Here is a 26,316-nt window from a genome sequence, read left to right on the forward strand (position 1 = left end):
CTGGGAGATGATGTGTTGTCAGCTAACTGACAAACACAATTCGGACATAAATGGGTTTCTTTTGGCTCCTGAAGGCTAAAAGTCCTTCCTGGAAGAAAAAAAATGAAAGCGTAGTTGTTTTTGGGAAGTGAAGGAGGCCCTGAGTACTTGTAGTGGAACACAGATGTGAAGGCCTGGTGCCGGGTTAAAGGCTGCAACATCGTTTAAAGCTTTGTGGAGAAAAAGGCACAAAGACCTCCATGAGATAAGGGGATGTAGCTCAGTGGTAGAGCGCACGCTTTGCATGTGTGAGGCCCCGGGTTCAATCCCCGGCATCTCCAAGTAAGCCTTACTTATCCTACTCCAAGGGAAGCAGCTGCTACCTCGGCATGTGCACACACACCTGAGAAACATTTGGCCAAAACAACCCTTACAATAAACGTCCATGTCCTCACCCTCCAAAGCCATTAGCATATAAAAGGGTGGAGCAGACAGCCTGGAATTCTTTCCTTTGTTCCTCTCTCTAAAGTCAAACTTGGGGGTAACACTCTAACCTGGTACTCACGGGCCGAATGTCAGGAGACAACGGCTGGTTCAAGAAAAACTGCCTGACATTCGGGTTGTGTGTATGTCGGTCTGTCCGAAAGAAAGCGGCCGTATGGCTGGCTTCTGTGGGACGAGTATGCTGGAAAACCAGCAGCTGACCGACTCCCAATTAGTGTTCTCGGCCAAAGGCAGAGAGGTCAGATCAGAGTTTTATAGCGGAGGGGCCATCTCCCTTTCAGGATACAACAACGCAGCTAGGTCGATCGCTGCACTAACTTTGCCTCTACCTGAATTTTCGCCTCACAAGAAGCACAGGTCTGCTTATGTGAAGTATGGGGGATGTAGCTCAGTGGTAGAGCGCACGCTTCGCATGTGTGAGGTCCCGGGTTCAACCCCCGGCATCTCCAATCTTTATCTTAAAACCGAGTCTAGTTGCGATGTAGCGCATGCTGAGTTGCCTAATGATCCCCACAAAGTGCAAAATCCTGCTGAGAACTTCTCTCAAAAGTCAAACTTCCTCCCCAAAAGAAAAAAAAAAAAAGGCAGAGAATTCCAAGAGCAAGAAGGGGATGTAGCTCAGTGGTAGAGCGCGCGCTTTGCATGTGTGAGGCCCCGGGTTCAATCCCCGGCATCTCCATTCTTTATCTTAAAACCTAGATTAGTTACTATGTAGCGCATGCTGAGTTGCCTTATTATGCCCACAAAGTGCAAAATCCTGTTGAGAACTTCTCTCTAAAGTCAAACTTCCTCCCCAAAAGAAAAAAAAAAAAAAGGCACAGAAAAGCAGGAAGAAGCAGGGGATGTAGCTCAGTGGTAGAGCGCACGCTTTGCATGTGTGAGGCCCCGGGTTCAATCCCTGGCATCTCCAGCCTTTGCTTTGGGGTGGTTGCAATTGGGTTCAAAACTTGGGTGCTGGGTGCTGTCAAAATGAGTGGCAGTAGTAAGGAACAATCAGCAAGGCAGGCTTTTCTTGGAAGCATGCTAATCACATATATGAACCTCTAGTTGACATCATTGGCTGTCTGTTGTTCACGTGAAGCTTTAAGGGTATCTCCACTTTCCTCAGAAAAAAAGATCGCAAATAAGAAAAAATAATAAACTATATGCAATTGCACCACTAGTCATTTATTTAAAAAATGATCTTTCCTTTTCAATCGGCAGCGCTGTCATTTTCTATAAAATTCAATGCAATATGGCAACTTGGAGGCGTTCCGTACACAACTGGTGTACGGAACAGCCCCCCAGAGATTTCACTTCCTGTTTGTGTGATTGGCTCATTGATTTTCCCAGAAGTCTGCACTTAGATACAAGTCAGATTTTAGGCATCCTCTGCAAGAAAAATGTCAGATTTGGTGAGCTGATCCTAAATGGTTAATTGCTTCTAAAGGACTGCAGGTCCTGTCATTCTTCTCACTAGAGCCCTGCAAGTGCATCAGCTGGTCAAAAGTGAAGAAAAAAAAAAAAAAAACACTCCCATTTAAAATAGGTCCTGCACAAGACATGATCCAACAAAAAGCTATTCCTTCAGAGAAGAAGAAACAGGTAAGACTCTGCAACAAAGCTTGTTAAAATCCTTGCAATGTCCATTGATCACCCAGAGGGGATTGTTTTTTTTCTCAACAAAAGAGGAGTTACTCTTTAAAGGCATAGTAAATCTTCCTTCCTGCATAAGATGTGCACTGAAGATGTAGTTTAATGGTGTCATTTGTTGAACTGTACGCATAGCCTATAGTAGAGGAAATCTTCACATTCCTGTGTCAGCGGTATCTTATTGTGTTGAAACGTGAGGCTTTTCGCCATGGCTTTGCACGGGTTAATGCATGACCTCTATCTGCAGTGTGAGACCTGACACCTCCTGAGAAGAAACTTCACTTCGCATAATCCCTGCCTCTCTCAGACTAGTGCTCGTGCAGGTGAGAACCACACAGTAATTAGATGTGACACAGACACAAAGAGAGCTCACTTATGCAGCTGGGAGATGATGTGTTGTCAGCTAACTGACAAACACAATTCGGACATAAATGGGTTTCTTTTGGCTCCTGAAGGCTAAAAGTCCTTCCTGGAAGAAAAAAAATGAAAGCGTAGTTGTTTTTGGGAAGTGAAGGAGGCCCTGAGTACTTGTAGTGGAACACAGATGTGAAGGCCTGGTGCCGGGTTAAAGGCTGCTACATCGTTTAAAGCTTTGTGGAGAAAAAGGCACAAAGACCTCCATGAGATAAGGGGATGTAGCTCAGTGGTAGAGCGCACGCTTTGCATGTGTGAGGCCCCGGGTTCAATCCCCGGCATCTCCAAGTAAGCCTTACTTATCCTACTCCAAGGGAAGCAGCTGCTACCTCGGCATGTGCACACACACCTGAGAAACATTTGGCCAAAACAACCCTTACAATAAACGTCCATGTCCTCACCCTCCAAAGCCATTAGCATATAAAAGGGTGGAGCAGACAGCCTGGAATTCTTTCCTTTGTTCCTCTCTCTAAAGTCAAACTTGGGGGTAACACTCTAACCTGGTACTCACGGGCCGAATGTCAGGAGACAACGGCTGGTTCAAGAAAAACTGCCTGACATTCGGGTTGTGTGTATGTCGGTCTGTCCGAAAGAAAGCGGCCGTATGGCTGGCTTCTGTGGGACGAGTATGCTGGAAAACCAGCAGCTGACCCACTCCCAATTAGTGTTCTCGGCCAAAGGCAGAGAGGTCAGATCAGAGTTTTATAGCGGAGGGGCCATCTCCCTTTCAGGATACAACAACGCAGCTAGGTCGATCGCTGCACTAACTTTGCCTCTACCTGAATTTTCGCCTCACAAGAAGCACAGGTCTGCTTGTGTGAAGTATGGGGGATGTAGCTCAGTGGTAGAGCGCACGCTTCGCATGTGTGAGGTCCCGGGTTCAACCCCTGGCATCTCCAATCTTTATCTTAAAACCGAGTTTAGTTGCGATGTAGCGCATGCTGAGTTGCCTAATGATCCCCACAAAGTGCAAAATCCTGCTGAGAACTTCTCTCAAAAGTCAAACTTCCTCCCCAAAAGAAAAAAAAAAAAAGGCAGAGAATTCCAAGAGCAAGAAGGGGATGTAGCTCAGTGGTAGAGCGCGCGCTTTGCATGTGTGAGGCCCCGGGTTCAATCCCCGGCATCTCCATTCTTTATCTTAAAACCTAGATTAGTTACTATGTAGCGCATGCTGAGTTGCCTTATTATGCCCACAAAGTGCAAAATCCTGTTGAGAACTTCTCTCTAAAGTCAAACTTCCTCCCCAAAAGAAAAAAAAAAGGCACAGAAAAGCAGGAAGAAGCAGGGGATGTAGCTCAGTGGTAGAGCGCACGCTTTGCATGTGTGAGGCCACGGGTTCAATCCCTGGCATCTCCAGCCTTTGCTTTGGGGTGGTTGCAATTGGGTTCAAAACTTGGGTGCTGGGTGCTGTCAAAATGAGTGGCAGTAGTAAGGAACAATCAGCAAGGCAGGCTTTTCTTGGAAGCATGCTAATCACATATATGAACCTCTAGTTGACATCATTGGCTGTCTGTTGTTCACGTGAAGCTTTAAGGGTATCTCCACTTTCCTCAGAAAAAAAGATCGCAAATAAGAAAAAATAATATAGTATATGCAATTGCACCACTAGTCATTTATTGAAAAAATTATCTTTCCTTTTCAATCGGCAGCGCTGTCATTTTCTATAAAATTCAATGCAATATGGCAACTTGGAGGCGTTCCGTACACAACTGGTGTACGGAACAGCCCCCCAGAGATTTCACTTCCTGTTTGTGTGATTGGCTCATTGATTTTCCCAGAAGTCTGCACTTAGATACAAGTCAGATTTTAGGCATCCTCTGCAAGAAAAATGTCAGATTTGGTGAGCTGATCCTAAATGGTTAATTGCTTCTAAAGGACTGCAGGTCCTGTCATTCTTCTCACTAGAGCCTTGCAAGTGCATCAGCTGGTCAAAAGTGAAGAAAAAAAAAAAAAAAAACACTCCCATTTAAAATAGGTACTGCACAAGACATGATCCAACAAAAAGCTATTCCTTCAGAGAAGAAGAAACAGGTAAGACTCTGCAACAAAGCTTGTTAAAATCCTTGCAATGTCCATTGATCACCCAGAGGGGATTGTTTTTTTTCTCAACAAAAGAGGAGTTACTCTTTAAAGGCATAGTAAATCTTCCTTCCTGCATAAGATGTGCACTGAAGATGTAGTTTAATGGTGTCATTTGTTGAACTGTACGCATAGCCTATAGTAGAGGAAATCTTCACATTCCTGTGTCAGCGGTATCTTATTGTGTTGAAACGTGAGGCTTTTCGCCATGGCTTTGCACGGGTTAATGCATGACCTCTATCTGCAGTGTGAGACCTGACACCTCCTGAGAAGAAACTTCACTTCGCATAATCCCTGCCTCTCTCAGACTAGTGCTCGTGCAGGTGAGAACCACACAGTAATTAGATGTGACACAGACACAAAGAGAGCTCACTTATGCAGCTGGGAGATGATGTGTTGTCAGCTAACTGACAAACACAATTCGGACATAAATGGGTTTCTTTTGGCTCCTGAAGGCTAAAAGTCCTTCCTGGAAGAAAAAAAATGAAAGCGTAGTTGTTTTTGGGAAGTGAAGGAGGCCCTGAGTACTTGTAGTGGAACACAGATGTGAAGGCCTGGTGCCGGGTTAAAGGCTGCAACATCGTTTAAAGCTTTGTGGAGAAAAAGGCACAAAGACCTCCACGAGATAAGGGGATGTAGCTCAGTGGTAGAGCGCACGCTTTGCATGTGTGAGGCCCTGGGTTCAATCCCCGGCATCTCCAAGTAAGCCTTACTTATCCTACTCCAAGGGAAGCAGCTGCTACCTCGGCATGTGCACACACACCTGAGAAACATTTGGCCAAAACAACCCTTACAATAAACGTCCATGTCCTCACCCTCCAAAGCCATTAGCATATAAAAGGGTGGAGCAGACAGCCTGGAATTCTTTCCTTTGTTCCTCTCTCTAAAGTCAAACTTGGGGGTAACACTCTAACCTGGTACTCACGGGCCGAATGTCAGGAGACAACGGCTGGTTCAAGAAAAACTGCCTGACATTCGGGTTGTGTGTATGTCGGTCTGTCCGAAAGAAAGCGGCCGTATGGCTGGCTTCTGTGGGACGAGTATGCTGGAAAACCAGCAGCTGACCCACTCCCAATTAGTGTTCTCGGCCAAAGGCAGAGAGGTCAGATCAGAGTTTTATAGCGGAGGGGCCATCTCCCTTTCAGGATACAACAACGCAGCTAGGTCGATCGCTGCACTAACTTTGCCTCTACCTGAATTTTCGCCTCACAAGAAGCACAGGTCTGCTTATGTGAAGTATGGGGGATGTAGCTCAGTGGTAGAGCGCACGCTTCGCATGTGTGAGGTCCCGGGTTCAACCCCTGGCATCTCCAATCTTTATCTTAAAACCGAGTCTAGTTGCGATGTAGCGCATGCTGAGTTGCCTAATGATCCCCACAAAGTGCAAAATCCTGCTGAGAACTTCTCTCAAAAGTCAAACTTCCTCCCCAAAAGAAAAAAAAAAAAAGGCAGAGAATTCCAAGAGCAAGAAGGGGATGTAGCTCAGTGGTAGAGCGCGCGCTTTGCATGTGTGAGGCCCCGGGTTCAATCCCCGGCATCTCCATTCTTTATCTTAAAACCTAGATTAGTTACTATGTAGCGCATGCTGAGTTGCCTTATTATGCCCACAAAGTGCAAAATCCTGTTGAGAACTTCTCTCTAAAGTCAAACTTCCTCCCCAAAAGAAAAAAAAAAGGCACAGAAAAGCAGGAAGAAGCAGGGGATGTAGCTCAGTGGTAGAGCGCACGCTTTGCATGTGTGAGGCCACGGGTTCAATCCCTGGCATCTCCAGCCTTTGCTTTGGGGTGGTTGCAATTGGGTTCAAAACTTGGGTGCTGGGTGCTGTCAAAATGAGTGGCAGTAGTAAGGAACAATCAGCAAGGCAGGCTTTTCTTGGAAGCATGCTAATCACATATATGAACCTCTAGTTGACATCATTGGCTGTCTGTTGTTCACGTGAAGCTTTAAGGGTATCTCCACTTTCCTCAGAAAAAAAGATCGCAAATAAGAAAAAATAATATAGTATATGCAATTGCACCACTAGTCATTTATTGAAAAAATGATCTTTCCTTTTCAATCGGCAGCGCTGTCATTTTCTATAAAATTCAATGCAATATGGCAACTTGGAGGCGTTCCGTACACAACTGGTGTACGGAACAGCCCCCCAGAGATTTCACTTCCTGTTTGTGTGATTGGCTCATTGATTTTCCCAGAAGTCTGCACTTAGATACAAGTCAGATTTTAGGCATCCTCTGCAAGAAAAATGTCAGATTTGGTGAGCTGATCCTAAATGGTTAATTGCTTCTAAAGGACTGCAGGTCCTGTCATTCTTCTCACTAGAGCCTTGCAAGTGCATCAGCTGGTCAAAAGTGAAGAAAAAAAAAAAAAAAAAAAAACACTCCCATTTAAAATAGGTACTGCACAAGACATGATCCAACAAAAAGCTATTCCTTCAGAGAAGAAGAAACAGGTAAGACTCTGCAACAAAGCTTGTTAAAATCCTTGCAATGTCCATTGATCACCCAGAGGGGATTGTTTTTTTTCTCAACAAAAGAGGAGTTACTCTTTAAAGGCATAGTAAATCTTCCTTCCTGCATAAGATGTGCACTGAAGATGTAGTTTAATGGTGTCATTTGTTGAACTGTACGCATAGCCTATAGTAGAGGAAATCTTCACATTCCTGTGTCAGCGGTATCTTATTGTGTTGAAACGTGAGGCTTTTCGCCATGGCTTTGCACGGGTTAATGCATGACCTCTATCTGCAGTGTGAGACCTGACACCTCCTGAGAAGAAACTTCACTTCGCATAATCCCTGCCTCTCTCAGACTAGTGCTCGTGCAGGTGAGAACCACACAGTAATTAGATGTGACACAGACACAAAGAGAGCTCACTTATGCAGCTGGGAGATGATGTGTTGTCAGCTAACTGACAAACACAATTCGGACATAAATGGGTTTCTTTTGGCTCCTGAAGGCTAAAAGTCCTTCCTGGAAGAAAAAAAATGAAAGCGTAGTTGTTTTTGGGAAGTGAAGGAGGCCCTGAGTACTTGTAGTGGAACACAGATGTGAAGGCCTGGTGCCGGGTTAAAGGCTGCAACATCGTTTAAAGCTTTGTGGAGAAAAAGGCACAAAGACCTCCACGAGATAAGGGGATGTAGCTCAGTGGTAGAGCGCACGCTTTGCATGTGTGAGGCCCTGGGTTCAATCCCCGGCATCTCCAAGTAAGCCTTACTTATCCTACTCCAAGGGAAGCAGCTGCTACCTCGGCATGTGCACACACACCTGAGAAACATTTGGCCAAAACAACCCTTACAATAAACGTCCATGTCCTCACCCTCCAAAGCCATTAGCATATAAAAGGGTGGAGCAGACAGCCTGGAATTCTTTCCTTTGTTCCTCTCTCTAAAGTCAAACTTGGGGGTAACACTCTAACCTGGTACTCACGGGCCGAATGTCAGGAGACAACGGCTGGTTCAAGAAAAACTGCCTGACATTCGGGTTGTGTGTATGTCGGTCTGTCCGAAAGAAAGCGGCCGTATGGCTGGCTTCTGTGGGACGAGTATGCTGGAAAACCAGCAGCTGACCCACTCCCAATTAGTGTTCTCGGCCAAAGGCAGAGAGGTCAGATCAGAGTTTTATAGCGGAGGGGCCATCTCCCTTTCAGGATACAACAACGCAGCTAGGTCGATCGCTGCACTAACTTTGCCTCTACCTGAATTTTCGCCTCACAAGAAGCACAGGTCTGCTTATGTGAAGTATGGGGGATGTAGCTCAGTGGTAGAGCGCACGCTTCGCATGTGTGAGGTCCCGGGTTCAACCCCCGGCATCTCCAATCTTTATCTTAAAACCGAGTCTAGTTGCGATGTAGCGCATGCTGAGTTGCCTAATGATCCCCACAAAGTGCAAAATCCTGCTGAGAACTTCTCTCAAAAGTCAAACTTCCTCCCCAAAAGAAAAAAAAAAAAAGGCAGAGAATTCCAAGAGCAAGAAGGGGATGTAGCTCAGTGGTAGAGTGCGCGCTTTGCATGTGTGAGGCCCCGGGTTCAATCCCCGGCATCTCCATTCTTTATCTTAAAACCTAGATTAGTTACTATGTAGCGCATGCTGAGTTGCCTTATTATGCCCACAAAGTGCAAAATCCTGTTGAGAACTTCTCTCTAAAGTCAAACTTCCTCCCCAAAAGAAAAAAAAAAGGCACAGAAAAGCAGGAAGAAGCAGGGGATGTAGCTCAGTGGTAGAGCGCACGCTTTGCATGTGTGAGGCCCCGGGTTCCATCCCTGGCATCTCCAGCCTTTGCTTTGGGGTGGTTGCAATTGGGTTCAAAACTTGGGTGCTGGGTGCTGTCAAAATGAGTGGCAGTAGTAAGGAACAATCAGCAAGGCAGGCTTTTCTTGGAAGCATGCTAATCACATATATGAACCTCTAGTTGACATCATTGGCTGTCTGTTGTTCACGTGAAGCTTTAAGGGTATCTCCACTTTCCTCAGAAAAAAAGATCGCAAATAAGAAAAAATAATATAGTATATGCAATTGCACCACTAGTCATTTATTGAAAAAATGATCTTTCCTTTTCAATCGGCAGCGCTGTCATTTTCTATAAAATTCAATGCAATATGGCAACTTGGAGGCGTTCCGTACACAACTGGTGTACGGAACAGCCCCCCAGAGATTTCACTTCCTGTTTGTGTGATTGGCTCATTGATTTTCCCAGAAGTCTGCACTTAGATACAAGTCAGATTTTAGGCATCCTCTGCAAGAAAAATGTCAGATTTGGTGAGCTGATCCTAAATGGTTAATTGCTTCTAAAGGACTGCAGGTCCTGTCATTCTTCTCACTAGAGCCCTGCAAGTGCATCAGCTGGTCAAAAGTGAAGAAAAAAAAAAAAAAACACTCCCATTTAAAATAGGTCCTGCACAAGACATGATCCAACAAAAAGCTATTCCTTCAGAGAAGAAGAAACAGGTAAGACTCTGCAACAAAGCTTGTTAAAATCCTTGCAATGTCCATTGATCACCCAGAGGGGATTGTTTTTTTTCTCAACAAAAGAGGAGTTACTCTTTAAAGGCATAGTAAATCTTCCTTCCTGCATAAGATGTGCACTGAAGATGTAGTTTAATGGTGTCATTTGTTGAACTGTACGCATAGCCTATAGTAGAGGAAATCTTCACATTCCTGTGTCAGCGGTATCTTATTGTGTTGAAACGTGAGGCTTTTCGCCATGGCTTTGCACGGGTTAATGCATGACCTCTATCTGCAGTGTGAGACCTGACACCTCCTGAGAAGAAACTTCACTTCGCATAATCCCTGCCTCTCTCAGACTAGTGCTCGTGCAGGTGAGAACCACACAGTAATTAGATGTGACACAGACACAAAGAGAGCTCACTTATGCAGCTGGGAGATGATGTGTTGTCAGCTAACTGACAAACACAATTCGGACATAAATGGGTTTCTTTTGGCTCCTGAAGGCTAAAAGTCCTTCCTGGAAGAAAAAAAATGAAAGCGTAGTTGTTTTTGGGAAGTGAAGGAGGCCCTGAGTACTTGTAGTGGAACACAGATGTGAAGGCCTGGTGCCGGGTTAAAGGCTGCAACATCGTTTAAAGCTTTGTGGAGAAAAAGGCACAAAGACCTCCACGAGATAAGGGGATGTAGCTCAGTGGTAGAGCGCACGCTTTGCATGTGTGAGGCCCCGGGTTCAATCCCCGGCATCTCCAAGTAAGCCTTACTTATCCTACTCCAAGGGAAGCAGCTGCTACCTCGGCATGTGCACACACACCTGAGAAACATTTGGCCAAAACAACCCTTACAATAAACGTCCATGTCCTCACCCTCCAAAGCCATTAGCATATAAAAGGGTGGAGCAGACAGCCTGGAATTCTTTCCTTTGTTCCTCTCTCTAAAGTCAAACTTGGGGGTAACACTCTAACCTGGTACTCACGGGCCGAATGTCAGGAGACAACGGCTGGTTCAAGAAAAACTGCCTGACATTCGGGTTGTGTGTATGTCGGTCTGTCCGAAAGAAAGCGGCCGTATGGCTGGCTTCTGTGGGACGAGTATGCTGGAAAACCAGCAGCTGACCGACTCCCAATTAGTGTTCTCGGCCAAAGGCAGAGAGGTCAGATCAGAGTTTTATAGCGGAGGGGCCATCTCCCTTTCAGGATACAACAACGCAGCTAGGTCGATCGCTGCACCTAAACTAAAACCTAGATTAGTTACTATGTAGCGCATGCTGAGTTGCCTTATTATGCCCACAAAGTGCAAAATCCTGTTGAGAACTTCTCTCTAAAGTCAAACTTCCTCCCCAAAAGAAAAAAAAAAAGGCACAGAAAAGCAGGAAGAAGCAGGGGATGTAGCTCAGTGGTAGAGCGCACGCTTTGCATGTGTGAGGCCCCGGGTTCAATCCCTGGCATCTCCAGCCTTTGCTTTGGGGTGGTTGCAATTGGGTTCAAAACTTGGGTGCTGGGTGCTGTCAAAATGAGTGGCAGTAGTAAGGAACAATCAGCAAGGCAGGCTTTTCTTGGAAGCATGCTAATCACATATATGAACCTCTAGTTGACATCATTGGCTGTCTGTTGTTCACGTGAAGCTTTAAGGGTATCTCCACTTTCCTCAGAAAAAAAGATCGCAAATAAGAAAAAATAATATAGTATATGCAATTGCACCACTAGTCATTTATTGAAAAAATGATCTTTCCTTTTCAATCGGCAGCGCTGTCATTTTCTATAAAATTCAATGCAATATGGCAACTTGGAGGCGTTCCGTACACAACTGGTGTACGGAACAGCCCCCCAGAGATTTCACTTCCTGTTTGTGTGATTGGCTCATTGATTTTCCCAGAAGTCTGCACTTAGATACAAGTCAGATTTTAGGCATCCTCTGCAAGAAAAATGTCAGATTTGGTGAGCTGATCCTAAATGGTTAATTGCTTCTAAAGGACTGCAGGTCCTGTCATTCTTCTCACTAGAGCCCTGCAAGTGCATCAGCTGGTCAAAAGTGAAGAAAAAAAAAAAAAAAAACACTCCCATTTAAAATAGGTCCTGCACAAGACATGATCCAACAAAAAGCTATTCCTTCAGAGAAGAAGAAACAGGTAAGACTCTGCAACAAAGCTTGTTAAAATCCTTGCAATGTCCATTGATCACCCAGAGGGGATTGTTTTTTTTCTCAACAAAAGAGGAGTTACTCTTTAAAGGCATAGTAAATCTTCCTTCCTGCATAAGATGTGCACTGAAGATGTAGTTTAATGGTGTCATTTGTTGAACTGTACGCATAGCCTATAGTAGAGGAAATCTTCACATTCCTGTGTCAGCGGTATCTTATTGTGTTGAAACGTGAGGCTTTTCGCCATGGCTTTGCACGGGTTAATGCATGACCTCTATCTGCAGTGTGAGACCTGACACCTCCTGAGAAGAAACTTCACTTCGCATAATCCCTGCCTCTCTCAGACTAGTGCTCGTGCAGGTGAGAACCACACAGTAATTAGATGTGACACAGACACAAAGAGAGCTCACTTATGCAGCTGGGAGATGATGTGTTGTCAGCTAACTGACAAACACAATTCGGACATAAATGGGTTTCTTTTGGCTCCTGAAGGCTAAAAGTCCTTCCTGGAAGAAAAAAAATGAAAGCGTAGTTGTTTTTGGGAAGTGAAGGAGGCCCTGAGTACTTGTAGTGGAACACAGATGTGAAGGCCTGGTGCCGGGTTAAAGGCTGCAACATCGTTTAAAGCTTTGTGGAGAAAAAGGCACAAAGACCTCCACGAGATAAGGGGATGTAGCTCAGTGGTAGAGCGCACGCTTTGCATGTGTGAGGCCCCGGATTCAATCCCCGGCATCTCCAAGTAAGCCTTACTTATCCTACTCCAAGGGAAGCAGCTGCTACCTCGGCATGTGCACACACACCTGAGAAACATTTGGCCAAAACAACCCTTACAATAAACGTCCATGTCCTCACCCTCCAAAGCCATTAGCATATAAAAGGGTGGAGCAGACAGCCTGGAATTCTTTCCTTTGTTCCTCTCTCTAAAGTCAAACTTGGGGGTAACACTCTAACCTGGTACTCACGGGCCGAATGTCAGGAGACAACGGCTGGTTCAAGAAAAACTGCCTGACATTCGGGTTGTGTGTATGTCGGTCTGTCCGAAAGAAAGCGGCCGTATGGCTGGCTTCTGTGGGACGAGTATGCTGGAAAACCAGCAGCTGACCGACTCCCAATTAGTGTTCTCGGCCAAAGGCAGAGAGGTCAGATCAGAGTTTTATAGCGGAGGGGCCATCTCCCTTTCAGGATACAACAACGCAGCTAGGTCGATCGCTGCACTAACTTTGCCTCTACCTGAATTTTCGCCTCACAAGAAGCACAGGTCTGCTTATGTGAAGTATGGGGGATGTAGCTCAGTGGTAGAGCGCACGCTTCGCATGTGTGAGGTCCTGGGTTCAACCCCCGGCATCTCCAATCTTTATCTTAAAACCGAGTCTAGTTGCGATGTAGCGCATGCTGAGTTGCCTAATGATCCCCACAAAGTGCAAAATCCTGCTGAGAACTTCTCTCAAAAGTCAAACTTCCTCCCCAAAAGAAAAAAAAAAAAAGGCAGAGAAATCCAAGAGCAAGAAGGGGATGTAGCTCAGTGGTAGAGCGCGCGCTTTGCATGTGTGAGGCCCCGGGTTCAATCCCCAGCATCTCCATTCTTTATCTTAAAACCTAGATTAGTTACTATGTAGCGCATGCTGAGTTGCCTTATTATGCCCACAAAGTGCAAAATCCTGTTGAGAACTTCTCTCTAAAGTCAAACTTCCTCCCCAAAAGAAAAAAAAAAAAAAAGGCACAGAAAAGCAGGAAGAAGCAGGGGATGTAGCTCAGTGGTAAAGCGCACGCTTTGCATGTGTGAGGCCCCGGGTTCAATCCCTGGCATCTCCAGCCTTTGCTTTGGGGTGGTTGCAATTGGGTTCAAAACTTGGGTGCTGGGTGCTGTCAAAATGAGTGGCAGTAGTAAGGAACAATCAGCAAGGCAGGCTTTTCTTGGAAGCATGCTAATCACATATATGAACCTCTAGTTGACATTATTGGCTGTCTGTTGTTCACGTGAAGCTTTAAGGGTATCTCCACTTTCCTCAGAAAAAAAGATCGCAAATAAGAAAAAATAATATAGTATATGCAATTGCACCACTAGTCATTTATTTAAAAAATGATCTTTCCTTTTCAATCGGCAGCGCTGTCATTTTCTATAAAATTCAATGCAATATGGCAACTTGGAGGCGTTCCGTACACAACTGGTGTACGGAACAGCCCCCCAGAGATTTCACTTCCTGTTTGTGTGATTGGCTCATTGATTTTCCCAGAAGTCTGCACTTAGATACAAGTCAGATTTTAGGCATCCTCTGCAAGAAAAATGTCAGATTTGGTGAGCTGATCCTAAATGGTTAATTGCTTCTAAAGGACTGCAGGTCCTGTCATTCTTCTCACTAGAGCCCTGCAAGTGCATCAGCTGGTCAAAAGTGAAGAAAAAAAAAAAAAAAAACACTCCCATTTAAAATAGGTCCTGCACAAGACATGATCCAACAAAAAGCTATTCCTTCAGAGAAGAAGAAACAGGTAAGACTCTGCAACAAAGCTTGTTAAAATCCTTGCAATGTCCATTGATCACCCAGAGGGGATTGTTTTTTTTCTCAACAAAAGAGGAGTTACTCTTTAAAGGCATAGTAAATCTTCCTTCCTGCATAAGATGTGCACTGAAGATGTAGTTTAATGGTGTCATTTGTTGAACTGTACGCATAGCCTATAGTAGAGGAAATCTTCACATTCCTGTGTCAGCGGTATCTTATTGTGTTGAAACGTGAGGCTTTTCGCCATGGCTTTGCACGGGTTAATGCATGACCTCTATCTGCAGTGTGAGACCTGACACCTCCTGATGTTATGGAAATTTGGTTGAACGCAGAGCACACAGCCAAATCTCCTGTTTCTAAACATAATAGCAATTTTGTCTAATGAAATAAATGCAATGCATCTCACCTTTTGATCGTATCCATCCTCTGGTGTGTGCCCCATCCATCCAACAAGACAAAACACATGGTTCTTACATTCTCATCTCAGCAAGCCTGGCTTTTCAGCTCTGTCTGCCTCCTTTATTCAAAAGACCACAAAAGCAATCACAAACCGGAAGCCCTGGCCCCAACAGCCAATCGTTTCCTTCACAGGGTGTGACCTCAGCCTCACAGGATATGACCTCACAGGATGTAAGTGACCATATAAGGATTTAACAACAGAATACAAAACAACCAATGAACAATGACTACAGGACATGATACAATATACTAAATGACGATGACTAAAGTTCCTTGTGCATGGATGAGAGATTATCTGCAGGTATACGTCATGTCACCCCAAACATGTTGATCAGGCACACCAGGGGCGACAAGAGCAAAACACCTCTAAACCGATAATGTCTTTGCAGAGTGAACGCATCCCCACCAGACGAGCGTTCTGTGCATTGCACAGGGGCCCTTTGCTGGCGGACATGTCCTCTCTCCGCAAACACTTCTCTCCAAACACCAGGAAGTTTTCCATTACCTAACAGGTCTCAGCCAGCATCGATCTGCCCCAGCCAGTTCTTTAGACCCGGCTGTGGTTGATCAGACACACTGGGAGATTTATGACAACACATTAATATAACATTTTCCACAACAGTCCCTCCTCTTGTCATATGATCCCATGTGTCCCTCGATGAATCCTGATCTTCTTCATAGTCCATAAAAAGTAAAACACGGCTTGACATGTAGACTCTGTTGGAGATGACGTGATGAGCTGTAGTAGTCTCTGGTCGGTCTGGGATCCTCTGTGTCTTGTACGTGGGTCGGGCTTCGGGGCATCTCATCAGGGAAGATGTGGTCATGTGCTCAGGCTCTGGTCACGCGTCCAATCAGGCAACAGGAGCACCTCATCATGGCATATAGAAGGAATAGAAACAAAAACAACATAAGTATATATACCCCTACTTCCTTCACTATGATCTGCTGCAAGGTAAAAATTAAATGTCCAACGATTCCCAAACCCTTAAAAAGGATTCCAACCTTCACTATCTATAGCTGTGGCTTTGCCTTGCAGGGATCTAAACCTTTCCATATGGGCCTGAACTTTGTCACTACTATCCCCGATCCAGATATAACAATCTTTACTTATGAATTCCCAGAAACCCCCTTGGAATGTAGGAACTTCCTTGTAGCTTCAACAGTTACATGAAACATCCCATCCTCAATGGATGAGAAATTGTTCAAGCGTTTCATAAGCTCAAGCCCCCACCGTGTATAAGCAATTCCCTTCCAGCTGTCCCTGCCATTCTTACTTTCTCTCGTGCCATCAGATCCTCACGATCGGCCACGACATAAGATGCTGGGACGAGTTTCATCAGCACACATGAACCTCTTGCCTTACTGGAAATTACCTTATAAACTGTAGATCCGCATTAATACCAAACTTCAGTTGTAGCACACTTGTGGACTACCTCGTTATCCCGATACCAAAGCTGGCAAGAACCAGAGCTATTGTTAAAATTATAACTAATTTTACCCTCTAGAAATGTTTTGTTGTTAAGTTCTTTTGACAGGTGTCTGTTTGGATTTTACTAGTCTGTCAAAACTCCTCACACCAATATGAACGTCACGTAGCATGTACCGCCTTCAACGCTGGGGCACTAGTAGACCCGACCATGTGTCCTGTTCTCTTTCTTAGCTAGTTGGGATGCTTTTCATCGTTACCCTTGCCAAAATTTATTAAACAAAAAAATATAAATGAACAAAGATACTCCTCTACTCTTTGTAGTTGATCCGCTTCTTGCAGTGTCTGGCGTGGTCTCATCCCTCAAGCTTCTTTACAATGACCCAGTCACCTGGTTGGAAAGAATGTAAACTGGTTATTGTGTCAGGGTCCAGGATGGACTCGTGAACCCTGTGGTGGACCTTTTGAAGTTCATGTTACAGTGATTGCACCCACCCCATCAGCTGAGAATGTAGGTGACAGCTAATGAGGAAAGTACAATTCTGTTTTTGGTTGACCTTCAAACAAACCTCATATGACAATAACCCAGACATCGGGACTGTGGTCACTGCATAACCTGTGTGTGGCTTACCATCCGGGGTGTAATACCTGGAACCAGTGACAAAAAGGTTCTTAGCATCTGGGACGGGAGCCTCTTTCACCAGACTGCTGCTTGCTGATTCAAATTCCATCAAAGAAAGATAGTCTTGGCACAAACTTGGTTAGAATTAGAGCGGTTAGTATTGTTGGTTTGAAAATGTGTTATTCTCACCACTCTCATCCCCCCTTTTCTTCCTCCTCATTACAAACTGGAGGAAGACATGCAGGGTTTAGAATGGTGCAGAATAAAACAGTGAAATAGCCTATGATACTTTTACCTTCTTATACACCTGTACACACACTTCCAGAAACTGGACCTGAAAAGATACTTATAAACAAAGGTTATTACTCTATCCTTCAAAGAATGGTAAACAATACAATATTCATGTACTTTGGTAAATTGTCACTGACATTCCACAAAACCGATAATAACTAAACCCTCTGTAAATCTTACTTTCACGTTTTTTTTGTGTTTTTTTTCCTAAAATACAACAGCCGCGACACGCAAGAGGGCTGTCACGGGAGGTTCAAACATCTTGTTACCACATACAAACAATGAAACAAAGACAAACATTTAGATACAAATGTGGGGGAGATATTTCATAGTTCCCAAAAACGAAAATGAAAAATAAAAACAAAAACGACCAGATGGAATGCTGCCTTCACTCTTTTAGCGATAAAAAAAGAATACAATTTGAAAGGCACGAGAGCAGCTCAAAATCTTTGCATGGACCAGCCACACAAAGTTCAAAAACAGGCCTGTGTATTTTTAATCACACAAATGTATACTACGCATCCATCAACTCACTCAACATTACAGATTTCTGAAGCCACAGTCGCGCTACATCAACTCCAGAGGGATACCCAAAATAGTATCCTTGGACCACCTATGTCAATCTTTCTGGGGTTTAATGGCCTTTTCCTCAGAACTCAGATTTCATGTATTATGTAGCTGTCTGACTGGGGTGCATGGACGACCTATTGCCCATGACGATTCAAATCGCTTTTTTTGGCGAACTCTGCGTCCAGAGAACCCTGCGCTTTATTTTCGGAGCGATTATGGTTTGCGCCTTTGTCACCATAATCGACCCCCGCATTCCGATTATTATACACGGCCTGAGCGGGGCTGTTAGCGTACTACTCCTCACGTTTATGCTAATACAATCACGAACTGGAATTCCGACTATTATACACGGCCCGACCAGTCTCACAATATACAGCCCTCTAAACGTGTTTGTCCGACAACTACAAAAACACCATGAAATCCTCCGCTATTCAAAACAAAAACAAACTTATGGCTTCTATCTGTACCCAGATATTACAACAATAACTTGGATGCCTCCTGTTTGCTCTCTACCCAAAACTGTATTACAGTATAAACCTTCATTTAATTTAATAAAAATAAAAAATGATTTTGTCTTTCCAAACACAAGTCAAAAGATGCCAAGCCCCTCCCACCAACTTCCTGTTGCATACCTGAGTAGGAAGAGGGAGGGGGAGGGGAAGCCTCAAATAGCTTCATATTTTGTCTATCAAAACATTAGAAAAATCTATGGCTAACATCAACAGATAAAAACTCTTTGTCCTGGAGTGGTTGGAATAAGCCCCCATATTGCAAATGGGAGGGAATCCCCCTTGACTCACATATCCCCTAGGAAAACCAAAAGTTTTGACAGAAATACCACACAACAGTGTAACAAAAACCAAAAACTGAAACTCCTGCAAAAAGATGGCTGAAGGAGTTCTTTTTCCTTCCACGGCAGCCACAAACAAAATGGTGCCATTAACACATGAAATTTAGTTGTTGATCCCGCCAAAATCGAGATTTCTTCACTAGAAACATAAACTTCTTTAAAACAACTGGAATAAAAAGCTAAATGATTCTATTGGAAATGGAATTCAGTACAAAACCAGAGATATTTCGCTCGATACTAAAATCAGCAGAAACAAGAAGGCAGTTGCAGCAATCGAAAATCGGTCCATGGCAAAATGGTGAATGAAACCAGGACTACAGAAAAATGGCCGACATTAACAAATGACAAGACAAACCAGGATTTCTTAAACACTACACTCTATTTGACTCTGAGAGGTAGAACTCCCCCCATGCTATTACCTAGAAACCTGAGACCCCCACAGTGTGTAAACAGCTCCTATTGTGATGTCCCAACAATGCATGGGCACTTGGATATGCGACAGGCATTTCAACTTAAAACCAATATTCAATACAGAAAACGCAATAGTTTCCTTGAAAAGTATGTAAACAGTACAAAAATAGAATTCACAAAATGGTGCCTAAAAGCCAGATTGTAGCTTAAAGCACATGGCTTTGCACACACAAATGAATACACAATGGAGCAGCTCCAGGAGGAGCTCACAGGTCTTCAAAATGGCCACCGATGCACATGGTGACCACAACAAAGGCCAGGCCACAACAAAATGGCGCATTTTCCCGCCAAAACTGACCAAGATGGATAAACATTTTAAAGTTCACACACAAAGGAAAAGAAAATGGCCAACCGTAGTCACATGGTAGACAACAACAACAAGAGAACAAAAGGAAGTAGCAGACAAAAACCAATTTCCTGCCAAAACCAAAAATTTCTCCCCAAAAACTTACACACTTGAGATACTAAATGAACGCTTAGACAAACATTTAAAAGTGTTAAAGTTACAAAAAGCACAACTTCGGAACACATGCTATCCAACAAAACAACCAAGCCACATAACCCACAATTACACGGCTGAAACATACCCCCAAACACAGTTCACATCAGTTTTCACAGGAACAAGACATTGAAAGATACAGACAGTGAATGCTTGCAATGTCTATTCAGAACATTAGAGTTCCCTTCCCCCAGGGCGTAGACCCTTTCAATACAAAAACAACAATGCCTGCCCCTTCACTAAACTCATCTTTACAAACAGGTTCAGCTACTTACAAAACTACTCAGCCACACACACAGTCTCCTTACACAAAGATTTGAGATACAAATCACACACACACACACACACACACAGGCACACGCACACACAGGCACACGCACACACAGGCACACGCACACACAGGCACACACCAGACATACGACCAAACTTCCAGCATTATTTCAAAAGACGAAAAATGTGTTCTTTTTGCGAAGCAGACCCTCCTCAGCACATCTTAATGATCCGATTCTGAAGGAGGTTCTGTTCACTCCTACGTTCTGGCTCGCCATGCTGTTATGGAAATTTGGTTGTACGCAGAGCACACAGCCAAATCTCCTGTTTCTAAACATAATAGCAATTTTGTCTAATGAAATAAATGCAGTGCATCTCACCTTTTGATCGTATCCATCCTCTGGTGTGTGCCCCATCCATCCAACAAGACAAAACACATGGTTCTTACATTCTCATCTCAGCAAGCCTGGCTTTTCAGCTCTGTCTGCCTCCTTTATTCAAAAGACCACAAAAGCAATCACAAACCGGAAGCCCTGGCCCCAACAGCCAATCGTTTCCTTCACAGGGTGTGACCTCAGCCTCACAGGATATGACCTCACAGGATGTAAGTGACCATATAAGGATTTAACAACAGAATACAAAACAACCAATGAACAATGACTACAGGACATGATACAATATACTAAATGACGATGACTAAAGTTCCTTGTGCATGGATGAGAGATTATCTGCAGGTATACGTCATGTCACCCCAAACATGTTGATCAGGCACACCAGGGGCGACAAGAGCAAAACACCTCTAAACCGATAATGTCTTTGCAGAGTGAACGCATCCCCACCAGACGATCGTTCTGTGCATTGCACAGGGGCCCTTTGCTGGCGGACATGTCCTCTCTCCGCAAACACTTCTCTCCAAACACCAGGAAGTTTTCCATTACCTAACAGGTCTCAGCCAGCATCGATCTGCCCCAGCCAGTTCTTTAGACCCGGCTGTGGTTGATCAGACACACTGGGAGATTTATGACAACACATTAATATAACATTTTCCACAACACTGAGAAGAAACTTCACTTCGCATAATCCCTGCCTCTCTCAGACTAGTGCTCGTGCAGGTGAGAACCACACAGTAATTAGATGTGACACAGACACAAAGAGAGCTCACTTATGCAGCTGGGAGATGATGTGTTGTCAGCTAACTGACAAACACAATTCGGACATAAATGGGTTTCTTTTGGCTCCCGAAGGCTAAAAGTCCTTCCTGGAAGAAAAAAAATGAAAGCGTAGTTGTTTTTGGGAAGTGAAGGAGGCCCTGAGTACTTGTAGTGGAACACAGATGTGAAGGCCTGGTGCCGGGTTAAAGGCTGCAACATCGTTTAAAGCTTTGTGGAGAAAAAGGCACAAAGACCTCCACGAGATAAGGGGATGTAGCTCAGTGGTAGAGCGCACGCTTTGCATGTGTGAGGCCCCGGGTTCAATCCCCGGCATCTCCAAGTAAGCCTTACTTATCCTACTCCAAGGGAAGCAGCTGCTACCTCGGCATGTGCACACACACCTGAGAAACATTTGGCCAAAACAACCCTTACAATAAACGTCCATGTCCTCACCCTCCAAAGCCATTAGCATATAAAAGGGTGGAGCAGACAGCCTGGAATTCTTTCCTTTGTTCCTCTCTCTAAAGTCAAACTTGGGGGTAACACTCTAACCTGGTACTCACGGGCCGAATGTCAGGAGACAACGGCTGGTTCAAGAAAAACTGCCTGACATTCGGGTTGTGTGTATGTCGGTCTGTCCGAAAGAAAGCGGCCGTATGGCTGGCTTCTGTGGGACGAGTATGCTGGAAAACCAGCAGCTGACCGACTCCCAATTAGTGTTCTCGGCCAAAGGCAGAGAGGTCAGATCAGAGTTTTATAGCGGAGGGGCCATCTCCCTTTCAGGATACAACAACGCAGCTAGGTCGATCGCTGCACTAACTTTGCCTCTACCTGAATTTTCGCCTCACAAGAAGCACAGGTCTGCTTATGTGAAGTATGGGGGATGTAGCTCAGTGGTAGAGCGCACGCTTCGCATGTGTGAGGTCCCGGGTTCAACCCCCGGCATCTCCAATCTTTATCTTAAAACCGAGTCTAGTTGCGATGTAGCGCATGCTGAGTTGCCTAATGATCCCCACAAAGTGCAAAATCCTGCTGAGAACTTCTCTCAAAAGTCAAACTTCCTCCCCAAAAGAAAAAAAAAAAAAAGGCAGAGAAAACCAAGAGCAAGAAGGGGATGTAGCTCAGTGGTAGAGCGCGCGCTTTGCATGTGTGAGGCCCCGGGTTCAATCCCCGGCATCTCCATTCTTTATCTTAAAACCTAGATTAGTTACTATGTAGCGCATGCTGAGTTGCCTTATTATGCCCACAAAGTGCAAAATCCTGTTGAGAACTTCTCTCTAAAGTCAAACTTCCTCCCCAAAAGAAAAAGAAAAAAAAAAAAAAAAAAAAAAAAAAGGCACAGAAAAGCAGGAAGAAGCAGGGGATGTAGCTCAGTGGTAGAGCGCACGCTTTGCATGTGTGAGGCCCCGGGTTCAATCCCTGGCATCTCCAGCCTTTGCTTTGGGGTGGTTGCAATTGGGTTCAAAACTTGGGCGCTGGGTGCTGTCAAAATGAGTGGCAGTAGTAAGGAGCAATCAGCAAGGCAGGCTTTTCTTGGAAGCATGCTAATCACATATATGAACCTCTAGTTGACATCATTGGCTGTCTGTTGTTCACGTGAAGCTTTAAGGGTATCTCCACTTTCCTCAGAAAAAAAGATCGCAAATAAGAAAAAATAATATAGTATATGCAATTGCACCACTAGTCATTTATTTAAAAAATGATCTTTCCTTTTCAATCGGCAGCGCTGTCATTTTCTATAAAATTCAATGCAATATGGCAACTTGGAGGCGTTCCGTACACAACTGGTGTACGGAACAGCCCCCCAGAGATTTCACTTCCTGTTTGTGTGATTGGCTCATTGATTTTCCCAGAAGTCTGCACTTAGATACAAGTCAGATTTTAGGCATCCTCTGCAAGAAAAATGTCAGATTTGGTGAGCTGATCCTAAATGGTTAATTGCTTCTAAAGGACTGCAGGTCCTGTCATTCTTCTCACTAGAGCCCTGCAAGTGCATCAGCTGGTCAAAAGTGAAGAAAAAAAAAAAAAAAACACTCCCATTTAAAATAGGTCCTGCACAAGACATGATCCAACAAAAAGCTATTCCTTCAGAGAAGAAGAAACAGGTAAGACTCTGCAACAAAGCTTGTTAAAATCCTTGCAATGTCCATTGATCACCCAGAGGGGATTGTTTTTTTTCTCAACAAAAGAGGAGTTACTCTTTAAAGGCATAGTAAATCTTCCTTCCTGCATAAGATGTGCACTGAAGATGTAGTTTAATGGTGTCATTTGTTGAACTGTACGCATAGCCTATAGTAGAGGAAATCTTCACATTCCTGTGTCAGCGGTATCTTATTGTGTTGAAACGTGAGGCTTTTCGCCATGGCTTTGCACGGGTTAATGCATGACCTCTATCTGCAGTGTGAGACCTGACACCTCCTGAGAAGAAACTTCACTTCGCATAATCCCTGCCTCTCTCAGACTAGTGCTCGTGCAGGTGAGAACCACACAGTAATTAGATGTGACACAGACACAAAGAGAGCTCACTTATGCAGCTGGGAGATGATGTGTTGTCAGCTAACTGACAAACACAATTCGGACATAAATGGGTTTCTTTTGGCTCCTGAAGGCTAAAAGTCCTTCCTGGAAGAAAAAAAATGAAAGCGTAGTTGTTTTTGGGAAGTGAAGGAGGCCCTGAGTACTTGTAGTGGAACACAGATGTGAAGGCCTGGTGCCGGGTTAAAGGCTGCAACATCGTTTAAAGCTTTGTGGAGAAAAAGGCACAAAGACCTCCACGAGATAAGGGGATGTAGCTCAGTGGTAGAGCGCACGCTTTGCATGTGTGAGGCCCCGGGTTCAATCCCCGGCATCTCCAAGTAAGCCTTACTTATCCTACTCCAAGGGAAGCAGCTGCTACCTCGGCATGTGCACACACACCTGAGAAACATTTGGCCAAAACAACCCTTACAATAAACGTCCATGTCCTCACCCTCCAAAGCCATTAGCATATAAAAGGGTGGAGCAGACAGCCTGGAATTCTTTCCTTTGTTCCTCTCTCTAAAGTCAAACTTGGGGGTAACACTCTAACCTGGTACTCACGGGCCGAATGTCAGGAGACAACGGCTGGTTCAAGAAAAACTGCCTGACATTCGGGTTGTGTGTATGTCGGTCTGTCCGAAAGAAAGCGGCCGTATGGCTGGCTTCTGTGGGACGAGTATGCTGGAAAACCAGCAGCTGACCGACTCCCAATTAGTGTTCTCGGCCAAAGGCAGAGAGGTCAGATCAGAGTTTTATAGCGGAGGGGCCATCTCCCTTTCAGGATACAACAACGCAGCTAGGTCGATCACTGCACTAACTTTGCCTCTACCTGAATTTTCGCCTCACAAGGAGCACAGGTCTGCTTATGTGAAGTATGGGGGATGTAGCTCAGTGGTAGAGCGCACGCTTCGCATGTGTGAGGTCCTGGGTTCAACCCCCGGCATCTCCAATCTTTATCTTAAAACCGAGTCTAGTTGCGATGTAGCGCATGCTGAGTTGCCTAATGATCCCCACAAAGTGCAAAATCCTGTTGAGAACTTCTCTCAAAAGTCAAACTTCCTCCCCAAAAGAAAAAAAAAAAAAAAAGCACAGAAAAGCAGGAAGAAGCAGGGGATGTAGCTCAGTGGTAGAGCGCACGCTTTGCATGTGTGAGGCCCCGGGTTCAATCCCTGGCATCTCCAGCCTTTGCTTTGGGGTGGTTGCAATTGGGTTCAAAACTTGGGTGCTGGGTGCTGTCAAAATGAGTGGCAGTAGTAAGGAACAATCAGCAAGGCAGGCTTTTCTTGGAAGCATGCTAATCACATATATGAACCTCTAGTTGACATCATTGGCTGTCTGTTGTTCACGTGAAGCTTTAAGGGTATCTCCACTTTCCTCAGAAAAAAAGATCGCAAATAAGAAAAAATAATATAGTATATGCAATTGCACCACTAGTCATTTATTTAAAAAATGATCTTTCCTTTTCAATCGGCAGCGCTGTCATTTTCTATAAAATTCAATGCAATATGGCAACTTGGAGGCGTTCCGTACACAACTGGTGTACGGAACAGCCCCCCAGAGATTTCACTTCCTGTTTGTGTGATTGGCTCATTGATTTTCCCAGAAGTCTGCACTTAGATACAAGTCAGATTTTAGGCATCCTCTGCAAGAAAAATGTCAGATTTGGTGAGCTGATCCTAAATGGTTAATTGCTTCTAAAGGACTGCAGGTCCTGTCATTCTTCTCACTAGAGCCCTGCAAGTGCATCAGCTGGTCAAAAGTGAAGAAAAAAAAAAAAAAAAAACACTCCCATTTAAAATAGGTCCTGCACAAGACATGATCCAACAAAAAGCTATTCCTTCAGAGAAGAAGAAACAGGTAAGACTCTGCAACAAAGCTTGTTAAAATCCTTGCAATGTCCATTGATCACCCAGAGGGGATTGTTTTTTTTCTCAACAAAAGAGGAGTTACTCTTTAAAGGCATAGTAAATCTTCCTTCCTGCATAAGATGTGCACTGAAGATGTAGTTTAATGGTGTCATTTGTTGAACTGTACGCATAGCCTATAGTAGAGGAAATCTTCACATTCCTGTGTCAGCGGTATCTTATTGTGTTGAAACGTGAGGCTTTTCGCCATGGCTTTGCACGGGTTAATGCATGACCTCTATCTGCAGTGTGAGACCTGACACCTCCTGAGAAGAAACTTCACTTCGCATAATCCCTGCCTCTCTCAGACTAGTGCTCGTGCAGGTGAGAACCACACAGTAATTAGATGTGACACAGACACAAAGAGAGCTCACTTATGCAGCTGGGAGATGATGTGTTGTCAGCTAACTGACAAACACAATTCGGACATAAATGGGTTTCTTTTGGCTCCTGAAGGCTAAAAGTCCTTCCTGGAAGAAAAAAAATGAAAGCGTAGTTGTTTTTGGGAAGTGAAGGAGGCCCTGAGTACTTGTAGTGGAACACAGATGTGAAGGCCTGGTGCCGGGTTAAAGGCTGCAACATCGTTTAAAGCTTTGTGGAGAAAAAGGCACAAAGACCTCCACAAGATAAGGGGATGTAGCTCAGTGGTAGAGCGCACGCTTTGCATGTGTGAGGCCCCGGGTTCAATCCCCGGCATCTCCAAGTAAGCCTTACTTATCCTACTCCAAGGGAAGCAGCTGCTACCTCGGCATGTGCACACACACCTGAGAAACATTTGGCCAAAACAACCCTTACAATAAACGTCCATGTCCTCACCCTCCAAAGCCATTAGCATATAAAAGGGTGGAGCAGACAGCCTGGAATTCTTTCCTTTGTTCCTCTCTCTAAAGTCAAACTTGGGGGTAACACTCTAACCTGGTACTCACGGGCCGAATGTCAGGAGACAACGGCTGGTTCAAGAAAAACTGCCTGACATTCGGGTTGTGTGTATGTCGGTCTGTCCGAAAGAAAGCGGCCGTATGGCTGGCTTCTGTGGGACGAGTATGCTGGAAAACCAGCAGCTGACCGACTCCCAATTAGTGTTCTCGGCCAAAGGCAGAG

The 26,316-nt window shown here is 44.6% G+C and overlaps 30 non-coding genes across 30 annotated transcripts; all 30 read left to right on the forward strand.

The window, feature by feature from the left end:
- Nucleotides 1–248: 248 nt before the first annotated feature.
- Nucleotides 249–320, forward strand: TRNAA-UGC (transfer RNA alanine (anticodon UGC)). The gene has a single exon. It is a non-coding gene; the product is annotated as a tRNA-Ala (tRNA).
- Nucleotides 321–860: 540 nt separating this feature from the next.
- Nucleotides 861–932, forward strand: TRNAA-CGC (transfer RNA alanine (anticodon CGC)). The gene has a single exon. It is a non-coding gene; the product is annotated as a tRNA-Ala (tRNA).
- Nucleotides 933–1,090: 158 nt separating this feature from the next.
- Nucleotides 1,091–1,162, forward strand: TRNAA-UGC (transfer RNA alanine (anticodon UGC)). The gene has a single exon. It is a non-coding gene; the product is annotated as a tRNA-Ala (tRNA).
- Nucleotides 1,163–1,321: 159 nt separating this feature from the next.
- TRNAA-UGC (transfer RNA alanine (anticodon UGC)) lies at nt 1,322–1,393 on the forward strand. Its single transcript has one exon. It is a non-coding gene; the product is annotated as a tRNA-Ala (tRNA).
- Nucleotides 1,394–2,744: 1,351 nt separating this feature from the next.
- TRNAA-UGC (transfer RNA alanine (anticodon UGC)) lies at nt 2,745–2,816 on the forward strand. The gene has a single exon. It is a non-coding gene; the product is annotated as a tRNA-Ala (tRNA).
- Nucleotides 2,817–3,356: 540 nt separating this feature from the next.
- Nucleotides 3,357–3,428, forward strand: TRNAA-CGC (transfer RNA alanine (anticodon CGC)). Its single transcript has one exon. It is a non-coding gene; the product is annotated as a tRNA-Ala (tRNA).
- A 158-nt stretch (nt 3,429–3,586) lies between these two features.
- On the forward strand, nt 3,587–3,658 carry TRNAA-UGC (transfer RNA alanine (anticodon UGC)). Its single transcript has one exon. It is a non-coding gene; the product is annotated as a tRNA-Ala (tRNA).
- A 155-nt stretch (nt 3,659–3,813) lies between these two features.
- Nucleotides 3,814–3,885, forward strand: TRNAA-UGC (transfer RNA alanine (anticodon UGC)). Its single transcript has one exon. It is a non-coding gene; the product is annotated as a tRNA-Ala (tRNA).
- A 1,352-nt stretch (nt 3,886–5,237) lies between these two features.
- On the forward strand, nt 5,238–5,309 carry TRNAA-UGC (transfer RNA alanine (anticodon UGC)). The gene has a single exon. It is a non-coding gene; the product is annotated as a tRNA-Ala (tRNA).
- A 540-nt stretch (nt 5,310–5,849) lies between these two features.
- On the forward strand, nt 5,850–5,921 carry TRNAA-CGC (transfer RNA alanine (anticodon CGC)). Its single transcript has one exon. It is a non-coding gene; the product is annotated as a tRNA-Ala (tRNA).
- Nucleotides 5,922–6,079: 158 nt separating this feature from the next.
- On the forward strand, nt 6,080–6,151 carry TRNAA-UGC (transfer RNA alanine (anticodon UGC)). Its single transcript has one exon. It is a non-coding gene; the product is annotated as a tRNA-Ala (tRNA).
- Nucleotides 6,152–6,306: 155 nt separating this feature from the next.
- TRNAA-UGC (transfer RNA alanine (anticodon UGC)) lies at nt 6,307–6,378 on the forward strand. Its single transcript has one exon. It is a non-coding gene; the product is annotated as a tRNA-Ala (tRNA).
- A 1,356-nt stretch (nt 6,379–7,734) lies between these two features.
- TRNAA-UGC (transfer RNA alanine (anticodon UGC)) lies at nt 7,735–7,806 on the forward strand. The gene has a single exon. It is a non-coding gene; the product is annotated as a tRNA-Ala (tRNA).
- A 540-nt stretch (nt 7,807–8,346) lies between these two features.
- Nucleotides 8,347–8,418, forward strand: TRNAA-CGC (transfer RNA alanine (anticodon CGC)). Its single transcript has one exon. It is a non-coding gene; the product is annotated as a tRNA-Ala (tRNA).
- Nucleotides 8,419–8,576: 158 nt separating this feature from the next.
- On the forward strand, nt 8,577–8,648 carry TRNAA-UGC (transfer RNA alanine (anticodon UGC)). The gene has a single exon. It is a non-coding gene; the product is annotated as a tRNA-Ala (tRNA).
- A 155-nt stretch (nt 8,649–8,803) lies between these two features.
- Nucleotides 8,804–8,875, forward strand: TRNAA-UGC (transfer RNA alanine (anticodon UGC)). The gene has a single exon. It is a non-coding gene; the product is annotated as a tRNA-Ala (tRNA).
- Nucleotides 8,876–10,225: 1,350 nt separating this feature from the next.
- On the forward strand, nt 10,226–10,297 carry TRNAA-UGC (transfer RNA alanine (anticodon UGC)). Its single transcript has one exon. It is a non-coding gene; the product is annotated as a tRNA-Ala (tRNA).
- A 629-nt stretch (nt 10,298–10,926) lies between these two features.
- Nucleotides 10,927–10,998, forward strand: TRNAA-UGC (transfer RNA alanine (anticodon UGC)). Its single transcript has one exon. It is a non-coding gene; the product is annotated as a tRNA-Ala (tRNA).
- A 1,352-nt stretch (nt 10,999–12,350) lies between these two features.
- Nucleotides 12,351–12,422, forward strand: TRNAA-UGC (transfer RNA alanine (anticodon UGC)). Its single transcript has one exon. It is a non-coding gene; the product is annotated as a tRNA-Ala (tRNA).
- A 540-nt stretch (nt 12,423–12,962) lies between these two features.
- Nucleotides 12,963–13,034, forward strand: TRNAA-CGC (transfer RNA alanine (anticodon CGC)). Its single transcript has one exon. It is a non-coding gene; the product is annotated as a tRNA-Ala (tRNA).
- A 158-nt stretch (nt 13,035–13,192) lies between these two features.
- On the forward strand, nt 13,193–13,264 carry TRNAA-UGC (transfer RNA alanine (anticodon UGC)). The gene has a single exon. It is a non-coding gene; the product is annotated as a tRNA-Ala (tRNA).
- Nucleotides 13,265–13,424: 160 nt separating this feature from the next.
- TRNAA-UGC (transfer RNA alanine (anticodon UGC)) lies at nt 13,425–13,496 on the forward strand. Its single transcript has one exon. It is a non-coding gene; the product is annotated as a tRNA-Ala (tRNA).
- Nucleotides 13,497–21,061: 7,565 nt separating this feature from the next.
- On the forward strand, nt 21,062–21,133 carry TRNAA-UGC (transfer RNA alanine (anticodon UGC)). Its single transcript has one exon. It is a non-coding gene; the product is annotated as a tRNA-Ala (tRNA).
- A 540-nt stretch (nt 21,134–21,673) lies between these two features.
- Nucleotides 21,674–21,745, forward strand: TRNAA-CGC (transfer RNA alanine (anticodon CGC)). The gene has a single exon. It is a non-coding gene; the product is annotated as a tRNA-Ala (tRNA).
- A 159-nt stretch (nt 21,746–21,904) lies between these two features.
- Nucleotides 21,905–21,976, forward strand: TRNAA-UGC (transfer RNA alanine (anticodon UGC)). Its single transcript has one exon. It is a non-coding gene; the product is annotated as a tRNA-Ala (tRNA).
- A 177-nt stretch (nt 21,977–22,153) lies between these two features.
- Nucleotides 22,154–22,225, forward strand: TRNAA-UGC (transfer RNA alanine (anticodon UGC)). Its single transcript has one exon. It is a non-coding gene; the product is annotated as a tRNA-Ala (tRNA).
- Nucleotides 22,226–23,576: 1,351 nt separating this feature from the next.
- TRNAA-UGC (transfer RNA alanine (anticodon UGC)) lies at nt 23,577–23,648 on the forward strand. Its single transcript has one exon. It is a non-coding gene; the product is annotated as a tRNA-Ala (tRNA).
- Nucleotides 23,649–24,188: 540 nt separating this feature from the next.
- TRNAA-CGC (transfer RNA alanine (anticodon CGC)) lies at nt 24,189–24,260 on the forward strand. Its single transcript has one exon. It is a non-coding gene; the product is annotated as a tRNA-Ala (tRNA).
- Nucleotides 24,261–24,420: 160 nt separating this feature from the next.
- On the forward strand, nt 24,421–24,492 carry TRNAA-UGC (transfer RNA alanine (anticodon UGC)). The gene has a single exon. It is a non-coding gene; the product is annotated as a tRNA-Ala (tRNA).
- Nucleotides 24,493–25,845: 1,353 nt separating this feature from the next.
- Nucleotides 25,846–25,917, forward strand: TRNAA-UGC (transfer RNA alanine (anticodon UGC)). Its single transcript has one exon. It is a non-coding gene; the product is annotated as a tRNA-Ala (tRNA).
- Nucleotides 25,918–26,316: the final 399 nt, after the last annotated feature.

Source organism: Aquarana catesbeiana, linkage group LG07 (genome assembly GCF_042186555.1).
Source record: "Aquarana catesbeiana isolate 2022-GZ linkage group LG07, ASM4218655v1, whole genome shotgun sequence".
Classification (NCBI taxonomy): domain Eukaryota; kingdom Metazoa; phylum Chordata; class Amphibia; order Anura; family Ranidae; genus Aquarana; species Aquarana catesbeiana.